The sequence below is a fragment of the Anser cygnoides genome, chromosome 8 (genome assembly GCF_040182565.1).
Source record: "Anser cygnoides isolate HZ-2024a breed goose chromosome 8, Taihu_goose_T2T_genome, whole genome shotgun sequence".
Taxonomy (NCBI): domain Eukaryota; kingdom Metazoa; phylum Chordata; class Aves; order Anseriformes; family Anatidae; genus Anser; species Anser cygnoides.
Genome location: NC_089880.1, coordinates 17,141,751 through 17,159,217, shown reverse-complemented (window position 1 = coordinate 17,159,217; position 17,467 = coordinate 17,141,751). Strand labels below are relative to the sequence as shown.

At 41.2% G+C, this 17,467-nt stretch overlaps 1 protein-coding gene across 2 annotated transcripts in view; it reads left to right on the top strand.

Annotated features, from left to right (window-relative positions):
* The window catches only part of RGL1 (ral guanine nucleotide dissociation stimulator like 1), an 81,209-nt gene that overhangs the window by 10,472 nt on the left and 53,270 nt on the right, over positions 1-17,467 (top strand). The window lies entirely within an intron of this gene.

The following is a 17,467-nucleotide window of genomic DNA, read 5'->3' as shown; positions in this document are numbered from 1 at the left end:
CCCAAATACAAAATGCATAAATTAGAAGGGTAACTAGCTTTGCAGCATGATGTCATGCTCTCGGTTGAGTTTAAAACCTCACATTCCAAACTGTCAAAGGGTGACAGGTTTGCAGTGCTTTAATCTTGCATGTTATTAACACTGAGTGAGGCTACAGGACACTTGCTTGGCCACAGAGAACTAAGGAGAGACACACAGGAAGCCTCTCTTCCTACAGGACTGTGCAGAGTGCATCTCCTGCTAATGATTGTTCTATTAAGTGGAATGATGAGAGGTAAGGGAGGTCTCAGAAGAGCAGATGTTGCTGTGGACTGCACTGTTCTGGCTTTTTTGCACTGATTGTGTGCAACTGCGTTTTGGAAATCTTTCAGCCAGTCTACTTATGTATGAAAATCTGCTTTTGGCATGTTTCAGTTTACTGTGACACGTAGAATATAACAACGCCCCATACTATTATTCCTCTCCACTGGGAATTCCTTTGATAGCCAGGATCCATGTCTTTTTAAACTGTGCTTCTTGGATGGTAAAGATTCTCCCTTAAATATAGGATCTTAACTATCCTGCTGTTGACTTCATTTAATTTTACTTTCCTTGCTTTTCCAAGAAGAAATAAGTGAAAGGAATAACGAAAAATCAGCTTGCTCTGAAAAGAAACTGGCATTTTCTTTCTGAATGTTGGAAGATCTAGGTCACTTGTTGGGTTAAAGAAGTGTTGGCAATGAATGTGGCTATGTGTCATCGGAAAGCCTGGGAGAAGTAGCATATGAGCTGGACTGAGATGCTGTAAAGAGAATAGCCCTGGAGAAACCATTAGTTTTACAGTTTGGGTTTTGATGTTTTCATTTAAGAAACAGGCTGAAGCATTGCAAGCATGTTAGTCACGCTTAGATTTAAATTTAGCCTTGGTAAAGCTAATTAAAAATATGTTAAGTGACAGTGTGTATATGCATGCTTTGAACTTGCATCTTTTACTACTGCTGTAGGAATCTATTTTCTAAATATATAGCTTCCTGTAGCCAGTGTTGTAAGGGGGTACAGCTGTGTGCAGAAACGATCACAAAGCAATCAGCTCATGGCCTAGCTCCTAAAACAAAAACGGGTTTACCTGGTGGGAAATGGGTAAGTGAATGCTAATGCGGTGGGATTCATATTCATTCATATTCTTGCTTGGCTTTGTATAGCTGGTGTGTAGTATCTTGCAGACCAGAGGCAAAGTAAGTGTGATGTCTTAGTGTTGTTTATTACCCCAGTAAGATAGTATCAGAGCTTGTAAAACATCTTTATGCATAAATTCTGGTGTTGTGGTTTGTTTACACCAGAAAAACAGAATGTACGTCTTGCACTGACATGGTACGTCCTTTGTGGGTTGCTCAGCCAGCAGTAAAGCTGCTCTTGCCCAGTGGATGTTGGCCAGGCTGACAGAGCATTCCTTGCACGGTGGAATGGTACTTCCATACGTGCTACTTACAAGTTTTTCTGTACACTTAGCATGGATGCGCCTAGACCTCATCCGTAAAGGACGCAGTGGCTGAACGGTAGTTATCTCCAGGGAGCTGTCAGTATTCTCACCTGCATTCTACCAGAACTTCTTCTGCCTTGATTCTCACCAAAATTCAGGTTTTTTTCACGCTCAAGTGGCCATACGAGCTCTTGAGATGTGACCTGTAGTTTTCCATAAGTGCTACACCAGCAGGTAGCTCTACATTTAGGGCTGAAATATAAAGTCTGTCATTTTTTTTTCCAGGTTTTTACACTTGGAATAAGAATTTTCTTGAAATGTGTGAGAGTGGATTTTTTTATGGAAACCACTCTGTTTTGGACCAAAACGAATTCTTGCTAGTGCCTGAATACAGCTGCTTTGGAGTTCAGTACCGTGCCACTGATAATTCACCAGAAGGAAAGTAAAAATACATCCTAATGAAATGATAATGATGCATTCTTACAGCATCTTTCATCCAAATGACTTTCAAAGCACAGCCACAAATTTTCACCAGACAGGCTATGTGAAGTATGTTGTAGTGTAACGCAGTGCAAAACTATGCGTTTGGGTGGGGCTTACAACTCAGCAGCAGTGCTGTTGTTTGGATTTGGGATAGTTCTCCTTTATTTTGGGAGGTGGGGAAGAGAGGAGAAAAAAAGCATTACTGGGATGACCTGACTTTTAAAAGGCTTTTTTTTTTTTTTAAGGTTGTTGAAGAGTTTGAAGCATTAGCTGTCAAAGTTGCACAGCAATATTTATTTAGTGGCTTCATAGCTTTATCAGTTGGATATCTTCTCCACATGTGGCATATATGCAGCAAGGAGCAGCTGGCTAACAACGCACAGCTGCACACTGAAACAATTTAGGACCAGAAGTGAACTGATTAGAACCACTTGGGGAGAAGACCTGGCCACCTGAGAGCCCAGAGTTCTGAGGAAGCGTTCGCTCACCACCAGTTGTGAAAGCAACTTCAAATCTTAGGCTGTAGCAGGCAAGGAGGGAATGGAGTGGAGCTTAGAAAGTACTGCTATGGAAGAGATTACAGTAGTATCTTTGCTGTCCTTTATTCTTGTTCCCTTATCTCTGAGCTGTGGGAACTAGAAAAGGGATCCACAGATGGGATACGACTGTAGGCATTTGGAAACACTGGAAAGGTGAGGGCTGTTAAATTTGAGTCTTGGTGCAACTAGGGCTGACATGCAGGTTTAACAGTAGGTGTGTTTGTTAAATGTTCACAGGCTCAGGGCCTGATACTGGAAATGAATAGGAGGATACAGCAAAGGCATTTCAAATAGTGAGTGGAGTAGGAATGCTTCGTCTCCAGGGAGTGTTTGGTGGGATAGGAAAGCAGTGTGTTGAAAATGAGGGGGAAAACGAAACTTCCTTTTAATTGTATGTAATTAACCTGAAGGGCACTCTGCTGGTAGTAACCGAGTCCAGTGAGTCCATTCAGAAAGGATTTGACATTTATGTAAATAATGAGAACAAATGCATGAATACTACATGAAATTTAAAATAGAAGACATGTAACTTGTTGCGATTTAGGTTTAAAACAAACACTTCCAGCAGTTGAGCAGAGTCTTTCGTTTTAGATTGGTTGTTCTTTATGTTATGGGTGTTATTTCTTCACCTTTCTCTATGGCATCCAGTCATTGTCAGAAGGAATATACTCTAGTTTAGTTTAAAATGACAATTAGTATGTGTTGCTGTTTATAAAGTTCTGTTTTCAATTTGTTTGCAGTAAATATTTAACGAGGCAGAATAAAATTGAACACAGGCACTCATAAAAAGAATCATGAGAACTTTAATGTCCAGAAGATGTCAGGGCCATATTGCAACATAATCTGTGCCTGTTTTCCAGCAGTCCCACAATTTCATTCTGGTCAACAAGAACTTTGGGTGCTCAGATCCTGCCTTTTTTTTTGTGTGCATAAAACAAGTGTCCGCATCCTCACTGTTTTAAACTCTGTGAAGGTAGGAATCGTGTGGGTTGCCCTTTGCTTTACCCCATTCAACTTCATAATAGCTGCTTTAAAAATAAGGTATTAAGCTATTAAAAATAAGGCAGCTAGAACAGAGCATAGTACTCTACATGTGGTCTCATCAGACCTTTTATGCAGTGGAGGAATAATGTCCCTCGACTTGGTTCAGTACCCTTTATTTATACTTTGCAGAATTGTTTGCTTTTTGTTGCTGCTTCCAAGTGCTGTGCTGAAAGATTTAATGTTCTGCCTACCCTAGCCCTTCAGATCTTTTCTCTGATCTGGGTGTCACACTGTGACCTTTGAGGGTAGTACTTTCAAAAGACTTTATTTGCTGGCTTCTTACGTTTCTCTATGTTTAGTTGCGTAAGCCCTCTGTTGCCCATCGGAGTGTAGCTGCCCTTAGACAGTTCCGGCAACCAAAATGAAATCTGGCAGCCTCCACCTTAGGTGTGAAGCTTTCTGCCCCTTTGTATGGTAGCAGTTTCCAGCCTTTTCCTCTGTCACACTGCTGGCTTGCGGCCTGATGGAGTTTTGACTTGTTCCTGTGTGCCACCCGCTTATGTCCAACTACCAACTTGTATCCGGATTTTTGCAACCTCTTTGTGTAGCTGAGTCCTGCGTTAGTGCAGAAATTGTTGTGTTCTTCAAACACCAGTGAAATTCGTGGTGTTCCCATAACTGCTCTTGCTTCACTTGACTCCCATTACTTAAGAGTAACAAGAAATCTTCACAGAATAAACTCACTGCTGCCTATTATATTGAGCATGTTAGTTATTAAGTTATCTGCATCATACCTATTTAACGACAAGTGTGATACTGGATTTGAAAAGACACGGCAGGTCCAGAGTCCCGTTCTCAGTATTCAGTAGCTAGTGCCTCACCCTGTAATTTGAACCGACCAATTCATCTTTTGGGGGTTCAATTTTCTCTTCTGTAGCATACTTACTGCTCGTTTTGGGATCTAATGATCTGAAGACTGTAGAGGCAAACTGCTGTACTTTTATTTAACCGGATCGTATTCGAACCTGTGAGAGAGAAAACTGTGACACTGCTGGAGACGTGAGAGCTCTCTAGCCCTGCATGGTCCTCCTGATGCGTGCTCTGACCCCGCCGTGCCGCTTCTCCCTTGAAATGTGGAGAGCCGCACTCCGCTGCTTACAGACTCGGAGGCCTGGCTCTTCGGCCCTTTCTGTGCAGACGAGGGGCGTTGGCTGAGCCACCGGTGCTTCTCCTCCTCCCTGAAGCCTTCCCGCAGGACCCCAGCAGTGCGGCACGTGGAGGGGCGGGCTGCTCGGCGCTGTTTGCAGGAGCTTTCGGTGCCGCACGGGTCCCCAGCTTGTGCCCATGGGCTACAGCTGGCAGTGCCGCCACGGGGCGGCAAGAACGCTAATAAGGTGTAGGCATTTAAACTGCTTTGTCTGAGTGATCCTGTTACTATATTCTGTTCTTTCATCTGTTTTCCTCTTATGTTCTTCCCACCTTTCTTGTTCTGAAAGCAATTTAAAGGGTTGTTTTCTTTTCCCCTCCCACCCCTTCAGCTGCTTTTTACAGTTGCCTTGCTCCTTGCAGAGATTCAAGCTTTCTCCCAGTCAAGAGCTGTTTCTTGGGGAGTCCATGGGGTCTTTGTGCAAGTAGAACAACATATTTTTTATTATAAAGTGGCATTTTTCTATTCAAAGGTCTTGGAATGGTTAAACGATAGGAAGGGCTGAATGTGTTAAGACATGTTCAAATTGTCATAGCTTCAAACTGGAGACCTGTTGTATATTTTATGTATTAGCTTAGGCTTCCTGACCTCAGTAGCTTCTTCTGACACTTAAGAATTCAATGGCTTAAACTTCCAAGTATCTATATATCCAAAAGTAGAAAGACCATCCCATATTAAACAGTGGTGGAAGGGGTTATTTACCCCTAGACACAGGGGAAAACAGTTTATGCCCCACATCTTGGCTTGTGTGCATTGAATCATACTGAGTTGCTGTTTTGGCTCAAATCTTTAAGTGCAGAATGTCCTTCAGCTGTTCATAGTACTCATGTGGATTGAATTTATTAGATGAGGTTGGTAACATTTCAAAGCTTCAGTGGTGTTGGATGCAAATGGCAAGGCACTTCAGGATTAACCATAGTCTTCAGTGCAAAAGAGATTAGTTAACCAAATGCTGCTGAGGTGCATTTGGAAGCCAGCTCATATATTACAAGCAAACAGAACAAGAAAATGATTAGGAAGATATATCTACACATCCTTTTTTTTTTTTTTTTTTTTCCTGTTTGGTTTGTTTATAGTAATCTCTGGCCTTACCTGCAGTGCATTTTGTATGTTTTAGAGTTGAGTCCCTTTAGGGCAGGAATGGTGACTTACGTTTTGACATGGCAGCCATTGTGGTGCTGTTGGAAATGTTTCATAAGTAACATTAATGTACTTCATTTGGAGGTCAGGTCTTACACTTCTGCGTTCCTCCTGTTGAGTGCCACAGATTGATCCTGGCTGCGCGATCAGCCTGCTGGCTGCTCCCTGTAGCATATGAAACATAAATGAACTCTTGCACACTTACTTGAACCACGAAGCTTGCATTCTTCTTCATGGAAAAACAGTCTTCTTGTTCAGAAAACTTGAGGTGGTCATAGAGTTAGAATAGGACAGGGAAGAAGAGAGAGATGCTATTAACTCCTGGTGCGTAATTAAACAACACACACGCACAAAAGACGGACAATAACGTGGAGGACTTCTGTTTTATCTTACAGCCTGATGTTTTTTGCTTGCTCTTTCTCCTTTACTTGTAAGCTATGCTTATTTGGGTCTGACTCAATACTTCCACATAATTATGTGCGTGTGTTGATTTGTGTCCGTTGCCCAAGGATTTAAGTTCAACTGCAACAGCATTCTACAAACAAAGTACAAACGGCTGCAGCAGGTTCAGCGCCAGCTCACGCAACCAGTGCTGCTTTCTGCTATGTCAGAAGAGGTGGGTTAAGAGACAGATGTTGTAGTTACAAGAATGCAGTCATTTATACACAATATGCTTCTTTACCATAAGCTTATGCTGTTTATCTACAAAGTGCAGAATTTGTCATAGAGAATAGAGCTATATAAATGGCACAAGGATGTTGCCGTCACAGGTGTGGTACAAACACATATCAGTACTCATAAACGTGTGCGTGCAAGAGAAGAATCTTAACAGACTCCGTAATCACATCCCCTGGGATATCTAGATAACATAGTAAAAATGCAGTTTGGCCTGAACTACTGATTGAACTAATATTTTTGGACTCTGTTAGTACTTCAATAAAAGTTGAAGCTAGTAACTTTCAATATTAGGTAATGTTATCTTACTATTACTGCTTTTTATGCTCAGGCCCCACCCTGAAGAGATCCCTTAGTTTCAAAACAAAGGGTAGTAAAAAGCACAGCCATTGAAATGAGGTTTGTAATACAGTTTAGGTATGTATTCATGCTGTGGCCATGAAAATGGTTTACTGCTAACCTATTTCTGTTTTAAAATATTAAAAAAGCTTGGCAATAGAGATTGCACATAGTAATTATTATGAAACATGTAACAACATTTCCTTGATTTTTTTTTCTTCCACGAAAATACTGTATGCTTCCAGTTCAATTTATTTTAAAATCTGAATCACTCTTCTGCTAAATGCTTTCTCCTCTGTCAGAATGCACTTAATCTCCCCACACCTACGGTTTTATTTTCCATCATACTGTTAAAATCTATCACTCTTGCCCTGTTTTTTATACTGAGTGCAGTAGCAGTTTACATTTATTTCCCAAGTCAGTATAATTTTAATTTCTGCATACTGTTTGAGCAAGCTTTATAGTGTGAAAGGAAAGCCAATGATACAATCAGGATGAATAAAACCATTTGGGGTTATGTAATGTTTATTCATGTTATTATTATGCAACAGAATTATTACTTCTGGCATCCTTAAATCCATTTTGAGTTCAGCAGTGTTGCCTGCTGTCTCATACAAGACTTTCTTTGTTTCTACTGACTCAGCAGAAAGCAATGATGAGCTCCACAATTAAATTAAATTACATTCCTGGATGAAAAAAAAATGGTGCGACTTTTCACAGGAAAAGCATCACAGTCTTTGACTACCAACAATGTAGGCACTGATGAAAAATGAGCTTTACATTTCTGAGTGGTCAAAATTCATTTTTTTTCATGTTGACCTATAATTTTCATCAAATGGCATGACTTTTGCCATATTAAGAGTCTGACTATGTAAGCGGCAATGTCAAACATTCCTTCTCTTTGCTATACTTGGTGTTTATTAAAAAATCACAGCATGAAAGAATTGTGGCAAATTGCTTCACTGACCAGTATTTCACAAACAGAATTTGTATAATAGATTTTCTTAGGGTAAATTTAAAGTTGTTGTCATCTTTAACATCCAGGCAGTGTATAAATAAGAGGATAATTGAGAATTTTCAGTCGATGTTGGTGGTGATGTACTTGGGCTGATTCTGTAGCAACATTAAGTGGCGTCAAAATGCAGTTGTACTGGAAGTAATACTGTGCTGTCTAGCCTTGTGTCAAAGTAGTCAGGGATCATAAAACAATAAAATAGGAACTGGGGAGCTGGGAGGGGACACAGCTTTGACAGTGCAGTTATGCAGTAGAGCACAGGCATTGAGCTGGACAAGACCAGGAGCCAAGTTTGCGGAGACAGGGTTATGTACACAGACTGGAAGGACACACAAAGCTCTCAATCTCAAGGCAGGCTATAAGCTATTTACGGGCTTGGAAGATGATGTTAGCAGCAGTACCTTTTTTTTAATATATATATGTATGGAAGGATGTTGGTGTGGGTGGTATGGGGAGAAAAATCCAATGTTGTAGGCCTTTTAAATCTAGGTTAGTTTAAACTAGCAGAAAGTATTTTGTGTAGAGGCCGTGTTGTAGTGGCATGTCACTGAATAATGCAACCTGACTCCTAGTTTATGCAGCCTGCCACATATGAAATTCTTAATAGTTGCATACAAAAGAAGTCCTGGAAGAACCAAAAGGGACTAAGATGTGCTTTTAGCTCGGAAATTCAGCCTAAGCTGCTAAACTTGTTAAATTAAAGGTGTGTTATTATGTGTGCATGGTTGTTAGAAATGCTCTTAGAGTTGGGAAGTTGACATAGTCGTTTGTAGCCATCTATGCAACACTTTTGCAGTTGGACTAGATGATCTTTGAAATGACATTTCAGAGTTTTTTTAGCTCCTCTGTAGGAGATTTACCCACTAAGAAATGACTGTCCTTGCCACATGCTACAATGTGTATTTGACCTGACATCTTATAACGTGTATCGGTGTGTCATGTAGTTTAATAGAAGCATCGCCATTTTTTTTACAGTGTTCTTTTTTCAAAGTGTTTGCCCATACGTGGGTTTGTACTGTTCCTTGCTTGCTGTGCCCTTAGTTGCTGGCTTGGGACGGTATTCTGCAATCGCTCTGTAACAGTGCAAGAGCTACGGCCTTATAAAGGTCTCTTTGATTGAACACTTGGGTGTCTCAGCCCTACATTAAGATCCAGACCGACCGGCATTGCATGGCACTGGCAGGAGATTCCTCCAAAGACAGGAAAATGGCTGAGGAGGTACTGGGGAGTAGTTTTCCTTATGGCAGGAGTCCATTTGCTCTCAAGGAAACCTTACGAAGAAGTGAGCTGGAATCCGGCCTGTTGAGTCGAGTGTATGGGTCTGTCACGTTTTCAGTTGTTGTTCCTAGCTTCCGCCATCTGCTCGTTGCAACAACGTGAGGTTGGATTGGTGGTCTTCTACACCGGTTGTGCGGCCTCTGCGTAGAAACGATACTGCTTAGCTCCACAGAGTATGCCCCCTGTGGGCTCCAAAGTACATCCCAGAGCAGGTCAGTGTTCATGTGCCCGTCTGTGGCTGGAAGGACTGCGGCATCTGGCAGGTACCAGCACCCCTGAGGTGGAAGGCACGGTGTACCTGGCATTGCAGTCTGTAGCCAGGATTACTGGAAGCCATTTCCGAGTCAGAGTCAGGAGAAGTATCTGAGCTGGCTGCCACCTCTTGTACTTTCTTTCCCTGCTCAACATCCCTTCCTTTCTCTTTTATGCACGCTGGTAAGCAACTCAGCCTGGCATCTGTAAGCAGGCTTTGGCGCCTACAGACTTCCAGGACAGGTTGGAAGCAGTGTGCATGGAGAGGGAAGGGGAGGAAGAGGAGTTAAGACAAGGGATGTTAGCAGAAAAAAGAATTACTACTTACTGCTCCTGGGGCACAGGGGAACTGCCCCAGCTGCCTGTTTCCCTCTCTCATGGACTCTCTATAATCCATGCCTGTGAAAACTTTTATTAGTTCAGACAGTTTTACGCAAGTCCAAAGACTGTGTGGAGTTCTTCCCTTGTGGAGACACTATGTAGCATTTCCTTCATCTACAGAAGTCAAAATATTTTACAGAATGTCCTGAGTTTACTGCCAAAATGAGGAATAAATCCTATTTCCTCGCCTTCGTTCTGGTGCCCTATTCACTTAGCCATCCGTTATTTCTAGTATTAATTTATTGCTCAGTTTGGTGACTGGACATTTTGGTGTTCCTATGCACTGAATAGAGGAGGATGCCAGGTTTTATAGAAGTAATTCTTCTCATAATATGGGACAGATTTGTTTGTTGGGTTAGAAAAATATTTCTAGCAAATGTCATTTGATGACAGCTACATCTCAAACAGTATGAAACGCACATGACTAAGAGTGCTACCTGACTTACTGGTTTCTTTTTCTTGGTTTCCTATTTTAAAGTAGGAACTTGCTCAATTTCTATGTCCAATCAAAACCATCACAAGGAATACTTGTGCATCCTAACATATTATGAAAATGATGTCACTGGCCTGATGCTGTGAGAGAATCTGGCTGCGGCAAACTGCAGGTCTGTGAAATGTGTCAAAAGAAAAAAATAAAAAAAAAAATAAAATAAAGAGTTGAACTAATCTGATATATCAGCTTCATTTAACTCAGTGAAGACAGATAAGAGGGTGGGAGGGCTTTTCTTGATTTTGTTAAAAGGCTTAGCAAGACGGATGGGAGCCAGAATGAGAAGGAGCTGTTTGAGTGTAGGAAGCAATGAGAAGGTACGTGTGTAAATCATACAAGATAGCTGAAGATTGGGACTACACCATTGGGGCAATTTTTAGACTCTTTAAAAAGCACGTGTACTACATAGTGAACCTGCCAGAGGACTTGATTCTCATTGAATAATGAAGCCACATTCCTTTGTGTAAGTGCCTCTAAGAAGTGGACCAAATTGTGAGGAGGAATTTATATCTTCCCTTGGCAGGGATTTTTTTACGCTGTTGTTGGACAATACCGTTTTAATATAGATCTCTTTGAAGATTCAACCGCTTTATGGGCTCGCTTAAATTCCTTTATATGCATGCAGCAAGAGGTGATATGTAAATTAGGTTTCTTTACTTTTGCTTTGATTTATTTAGAGCTAGTTCCACATCATTCTTGATAACCAAATAAGTCTGAATTTGCATAACTTCAGAAGGTGTGAGAAGCACTGCTCAGTGCCTTGGTATGCACGTTGTTTATTATTTTCCCCTGAGTGGCTTTAAGTAGCTGCAAGGTGCTTGAGTGAAAGGGTTCTAACTGAGCAACAGCATTTGTGTAAGGCTTTTTTTTTTTTAACCTCTGAATATGACCCACAGCTTTTGTCACTGTTAGCCAGATCTTCAGACAGATACGTGCCAGACTGTGAGCTTTAAGGATATGAGAAAATGAGAATGCCTTTTGAACAATGATCATGGAATTAATTGGTCCTGGAAACTTGGGGTTGCTGCCAAGAAAGGTTATTTATGTGGTAAGAAAGGAAGGGAAAAGGGTGGAGCTTTGGAAATCCAGGAATACCCCTAGCTGTCAGATCATAGGAAGGAGCTCAAAGTTATTTTGGCTTCTGAGTTTGGTGCAGTCAACAGACAGAATTCTGATTTTCAGCAGCATCTGCAATGAGGAAATGGGAGTTAGCAAAGGGAGAAAGCTCTGCAGAGAGCTCTGAATTCATTTTATTTCCAATTGGGCGGCATGATAAAAGCAGCCACTCTAGCGAAGGAAAGCACCGTGCTGCCTGGAGCCTGCAGGCTGCAGGAGATCCTACCTCTGGCCTCCCCACTCCTGTGTTCCCAGCCGTGGTTTCCTAGAGTGGAAATTCAGATTCAGATTCAGAGTCTTATCTCATGTGATTTACTTTCCAGGCTGACGGTTCTGCAGCACAGAGGACAAGGACAAAGAGGACAGTGGTGGGATACAAGGCTCCTACGTGCTGCCCGAACCACAAAACTGATCGCAGGAGGAAGCATAGATGTATACACCCAGGGGCCTATCCTGACAATGCTTGAAGCCTCGGGCTTCATTTGATAAACTTAGTCCAGTCACTGATCTTTGTAATGTATGCTGCTATGTGGTATTGTTAGTGCAAAAATACCATTTTTCATAGTTTTTTTAATGATCATGTGGTCTGGACAGGGGCAGTAAGCATAATGTGCCCAAGTTTGAGTCAGTTCAGCATGATTGTCAGCTGCTGTGGATTTTATGTCTATACACACATGGGAGAGTCTTGCTTCCTTCCTTTTAAGGGGAGCAGGTCCAATTATAAAGTTCATTAGAACCAAATAAGTTGTTAATATCTTTGAAGTTGTCTTTTACAAAAATACTTGACCAAAGTGAAAAGAAGTTTTACATAGCATCTTGAAGCCTTATTGCTGCTTAAGTTCTGTGTTGTTTTTTTTTGCCAAGGAATACGGTTGTTCTTCAAACAACTCTGTTTTAGCTACTTTAAGTGATGTGTGATTGCCTGTTAAATGAAGGATGCCTCAGTATTTTCTTCTGTCAGACTAGTGTTATGGATGATTGTATTTCTGGAACTTTTGAAGCTTAATCATTCCATGATTTAAAAAAATAAAATTAAGGATGAGTATGGATATTGTAGGCTTAGGCTGGAGAGTCTAAGAAGCATTATCAAAAAATTAAGGTTAAAATTACAAAAAGCATTTTATTCCTCCTTTCAGAAGGTTAAAGCTGATTGATATTTAGGCAAACACTGAAATGAAACAGTCACTCTTTAGATTAAAGAGACTTATTTTTGCCTAACATACAAATGACTGCAATTTTGGGCAGTTTTAGTCCAGTGTAGGGTGTCTGTCCAGTAAGTTAATAAAAATAACTAGAATGGAAAACTACCCATCTGGAAAAGCTGTAAGCTTCATACGAAGTCAAAAGCATTTAGAAATCTAACTGTCAAAATCAATAAAAATGGAATTTAGGAGGCACTAGTTAGTTATGTGCTCTTGAAAATCATTTTTTTGCAGAATTTTTAAATAAAACAAGTCTTTAGTAAAGTGATAATGTTTTAAATGACTAAACCTCTCGTATTTGATATCTGATGTACTTACTGTTCATGCCATTTGTTTTCTTCAGTATTTTTTTAGTCTGCTTAATGAAAAGTGATTACATTGATTTCATTCCATGATTCTCACTTTCAGAATTGTAACAGACAACATTTTCATTGAAAAAAGCTGCAGATTAGTGGGTTTTGGGTAAAAGAGATTGTTTCCAGTGACACTTCTGAAATCACGATTAGCAGTCTCTATGTCTATTTGGGTCGCAGCTTATTTTTGCACTGTTCAGATTTTTAACTGTTCTTTACCTTGAAGAGCCTGTTGTTCCTATTGATAGGAAGTTTTACTAACTGAGGAGTTGAGGAATTTAATTTATAATGCCATTGAAGATTAACAGATAGCATTCGTACCTCTGACACACGAGGCTGTGGCACCAAGAGCTGCATATTGTCTGTTAAGCTGAATGAAATACCTGGTGACTTTGGGGCACGTGGAGGTGTTGCTTTATTTTTCTCTCCTCAGTAGACAAAATGGCAAGAAATTGGTGTATCATAGTCGGTCCTTGCAAAGGAGGCCTGATGGGAAAGAGAGGCGGCGGTTGGAAAGGCTGCTGACGGTGTGTCCCCGCGTTCAGAAAGGCCCCTTGTTTGTACTCACCTGGTCGTTAGCCTTCTTGATTACAGGATGTCGTAACCTCGGACCTGCTTGCTCAAGCCCTGTGTTGGGGCCTGCTACAGACAGACCACATCTGTCGGCTGTTAAGATGCTATGCGTCTCTTCCTCATCCTGCAACGGTGTGTGCAGCTGCCTTGCACTCTCACAAAGCCTTGGTGAGTGGGACTGAGGGCGGGTTCAGGAGCCAGCCTGAAGGGGCAAGGGCAGGGCTGGAACTGCGGCCAGCTTGGAACCAAGAGACAGCTCCTTCGGCACCAGGCATCTGCAGCTGTGTTTGGAGGACCTTTTTAGCCTAAAGTGGCTTTCAGTTTGTGCAGAGCTCTCCTGTTTCAGCAGGAACTGTAAGCACGGATAATGTTTCCTGCCCTACAGCTGTAGGACAATGCCCTTAGCAGAGAGCTTCAAAACCCTCTGAAGGCACAGTGTTGCAGAGGGTCAGTGGAGGTGTTGCGGTGATGCTAGGTCAGTACCCGCACAGTCTGAAGAATAAGGAGTTGAAAGGACATACCTTAGTCCAACCTCTCTGTGCTTGCTCTTGAAAGATGTCCTCTATGTGGTAGGAAGTTTTTTGCTCATCACTACTCTTGCAGATTATCGGGGCTGTAATTCTTTGCCTGAAAAGTCAAAGTGAGACTATTTAAATATATATATGGCATTTTATATTTGTTTGTTGATTTTCAGCCAAGAAAACTTGCTGAATCTGTGAGATGTTGGGGTCTAGGACCTTTGTTAGGCTGCTGCATGTGTTGTTGATGGAGACAAAAGGAAGGAGAGGGAAACAGAGCAAACCTTCTGGTGGCTTCAATTGGTACCACATAAGTGATCACCGTGTGCCACTGTCAAAACTTGCAAAGAGCTTTAGGAAAATCTTTTAATAGCAATAGTTACAGTATGCCTCTGCGCAGGCAGTCAATGCAAAAACAAACACAAAAACTCTTGCCTTTGGGTAGCCTGCTTATGTCAGTGAAGAGATGGCCTCTTGATTAAATCCAGACTGAGCAGTTTCCTGTTAGCATGCTAGCTCAGCCCACAATGTCTTATTCTGAAAGTCTGCCAAGTCCTTTTTCCTTTTAAACTTACAGGCAAGCTTACTAAAGTAATACAAATACAAACAATCCCTAAAAGTGTCTTAAAATGATTTCTAGCAGTTTCATGTCTTGCTGACAAACTTAGTTTTAGATTTTCAGGATTTGGAGGGTTTTTTGTTGTTCGTTGTTTGTGTGTAGGGTTTTTTTGTTGTTTTGTTTTATATATGTATAAAAAAAAATAACAAGCTTCTCCTAACATGATGTCTTCGGCAAGTTGCAATTAAAGGAGAATTTAAAGGAGCGTGTATCAATCTTGGAAGCAGATTCTGTCCTTGCTTAGTACACGTTCACATCAGTGAATGAGAGGGGAGGAGAAGACAGCCTTCATTCAGCCTGTCATGGAGCGGGGAAATCTGCTGGGTGAAAGACTAATGGCAAAGTACTGTGGTGCAGACTTTATTCTGTGTTTGAAAGAGGTTATGTTGTGTAACTAGTTATTTTCAAAATGATGTTTTAATCATAAGATGAAAGGTCAGCAATAGATTTTTTTCTAAGCAATTTTTGCTTAGTGGAAATTTGAATGGAGGTGTATAGTGATAGTAACAACATATCCTTTTAGGTGTTTCTGTAATGGTGGGGTTAGATATAATAATATGCACACCTTTAAATGAGATATATAACGTTATATACCTTTAAAACAGCCACAGGACCTGTGGAACAGAATTTTGCAAGTTACTCTGGTGTAGTTTCAATCATTCCCTGTGGGGCTGCATTGACGTTGCTGTGGGTTTTGGTGCAGCAGGCCTGTGCATTGCCCTGTCTAGTTATAAAATGCATGAATCAGTTCATGACACGAGACTGTTACCCAGCCTGTAATTTTGTTGTTGCAGAGGTAAACCTGCAGCGCTTCCAGAAATTGTCTTACTCCTTGAACCCAAGCTCATTTTCACTATGCTGGCCTATGTGATGCTGCAGCCATGGGTAAAAAAGGTTGGGCAACTGGTCTGGGTTATGCTTGACCCCACCAAGAGCCATGAAGGGCTCAGCTTTAGCTGGAACACTTTTGTAGCCCAGTTCCTTGCGTGGCTGCACGAAAACCAGCTCAAAAGCATGGCAGCGGGTGGGCAGAAGAGGGCCCCCGGAACGGCTTTGTTTGGTGGCACAGACCCTCTGTGAAATGGTGCCACCTTACTGCTGAGACATGGCTGCCTCTCCTGGGACCTCAGCTTGCCAGCTGAACCAGTGGTCTTCACGCTCTGTTGAGAGGTCCTGGTGGCTTGGTCCTACAAGATGCTCCCGTATTGTCCACTGCTTCCTGCACACACACAGGCACTTTTCTACTAAAACCTAGTGTCTGGAACCATTTCTTGCTAGGAGGTCTGGCACATTGTGGGGTACTGCTAGAAATAAATAATTATCCGTAGTATTTAGAGATGCTGAAGCTATTATGCCCATTTTTTTCTTCCATTTTCTACTCTGTTTTAGTAGGTTGTATTTTAATGTTATACCGAGAAGTTGCTGGACCTTCTAAGCTGGGAAATGTCCTAGTGCAGGAGCAGCAGAGCTTTAGACTCATTAAGGATGTCTATATTGCTGAAGAGAAGAAGGGTTATCTGTGATAAACAATTGAAAAGCAATGGAAGTTAGTGCTATTAATGTGAAATAGGCTATCCGTTCCTAATTACTTCATAAATAGCTTACTTTTTTTTCTTTTTTGTTTTGCCAGTATACCAATCCAGAGTCTTTAACACCTGTAAGTCATTAATGTGGTATCTTTAAGTCTTTAGTCTAGTACCAAGGTGTTGTTCTAACATTTAGCCTCATTTCTAACTCATCCCTTATTAGATAATTTCTGAAGCACAATCTCTGGTCAAAATGGCCTTGTGCCTGAACCTCATATTTAGCCCGGGAGGCGATTCTTCAGGGTGAATTTGAGACGTGTTGTCAAGGAGCCACACAGAAACCCAAAACATGTCTTAAATTGTTTCCTGGGGGAGTATGTGGCATTGATCATTCTGCTCCCATTTGAACACGGACTCAATATTCAAAACCCAGAAGAGCTGTTAAATTGTAAAATGTTACTGTAAAGCTTCTCTGGGAAATCTGGCATGATGATATGAATCATCATTATCTTCAGGATGCAGAAGGAGCTGTTAGCTGGGTAAGGAAGGCTGTGATTCAGGAGAGCATCATCACAGCAGTCCCAGCTGAAAGCTTGCTGTGAGTGCACATATGAGAAGGAAATCTGCAGAGCAATAATGCTACGCTGAAAATGGGTTGAACTCCTTGGTTTTTGTTCTGAGACTGAAGGAGAATTGATGACACAAAGACTAAGCTTGGTTCTTGTCTGTTCTTGACAAGTAAAAGTTTATGTCTTGTAGTATTTTTCAACTGATATAATTAATCTAACCTAAACAGATTTAAGAATCGGTTTTCACAATCTTAAAATATTTCATGATGACATTATTTTGCCTTTGTAAAATCCTGTTAATCCTAGATACATACGTATTTGCTTTGAACAGAACATTTTCTGAGCTCAGTGAATGTGAACAAGTTCATGTACAAAAATCATGGTGATGTCTGGGGATCTTTGACAGGGTTCTTCTTTTCGTTTGTGATTGCAAACCCTCAGGTAGGATGAGGCCATCTTTCTCTCAAGGGAAACAGCTTTTTTTTGTTACAGTATTGGTGCTGTGTGATTACAGTGATTAAATAGTCATTATGCATGTAATTGCGATCAAGGTAGTGGAGCAGGTGCGTCACAGCATGTTCTCAAACTGAGGACAGTTTGGTTCCTGTTAAATAACAGCAGCAGAAGGGAAGCTGTACTATTCCTGATGCTGCCTCTGTAGGGCTCAGCCATTTCTGTATCAGTGGTCTTGTTAACATTCCTTTCCACAGATAGCCTATTCAACCGCTAAAGAGAAATTTCCTCTTTTT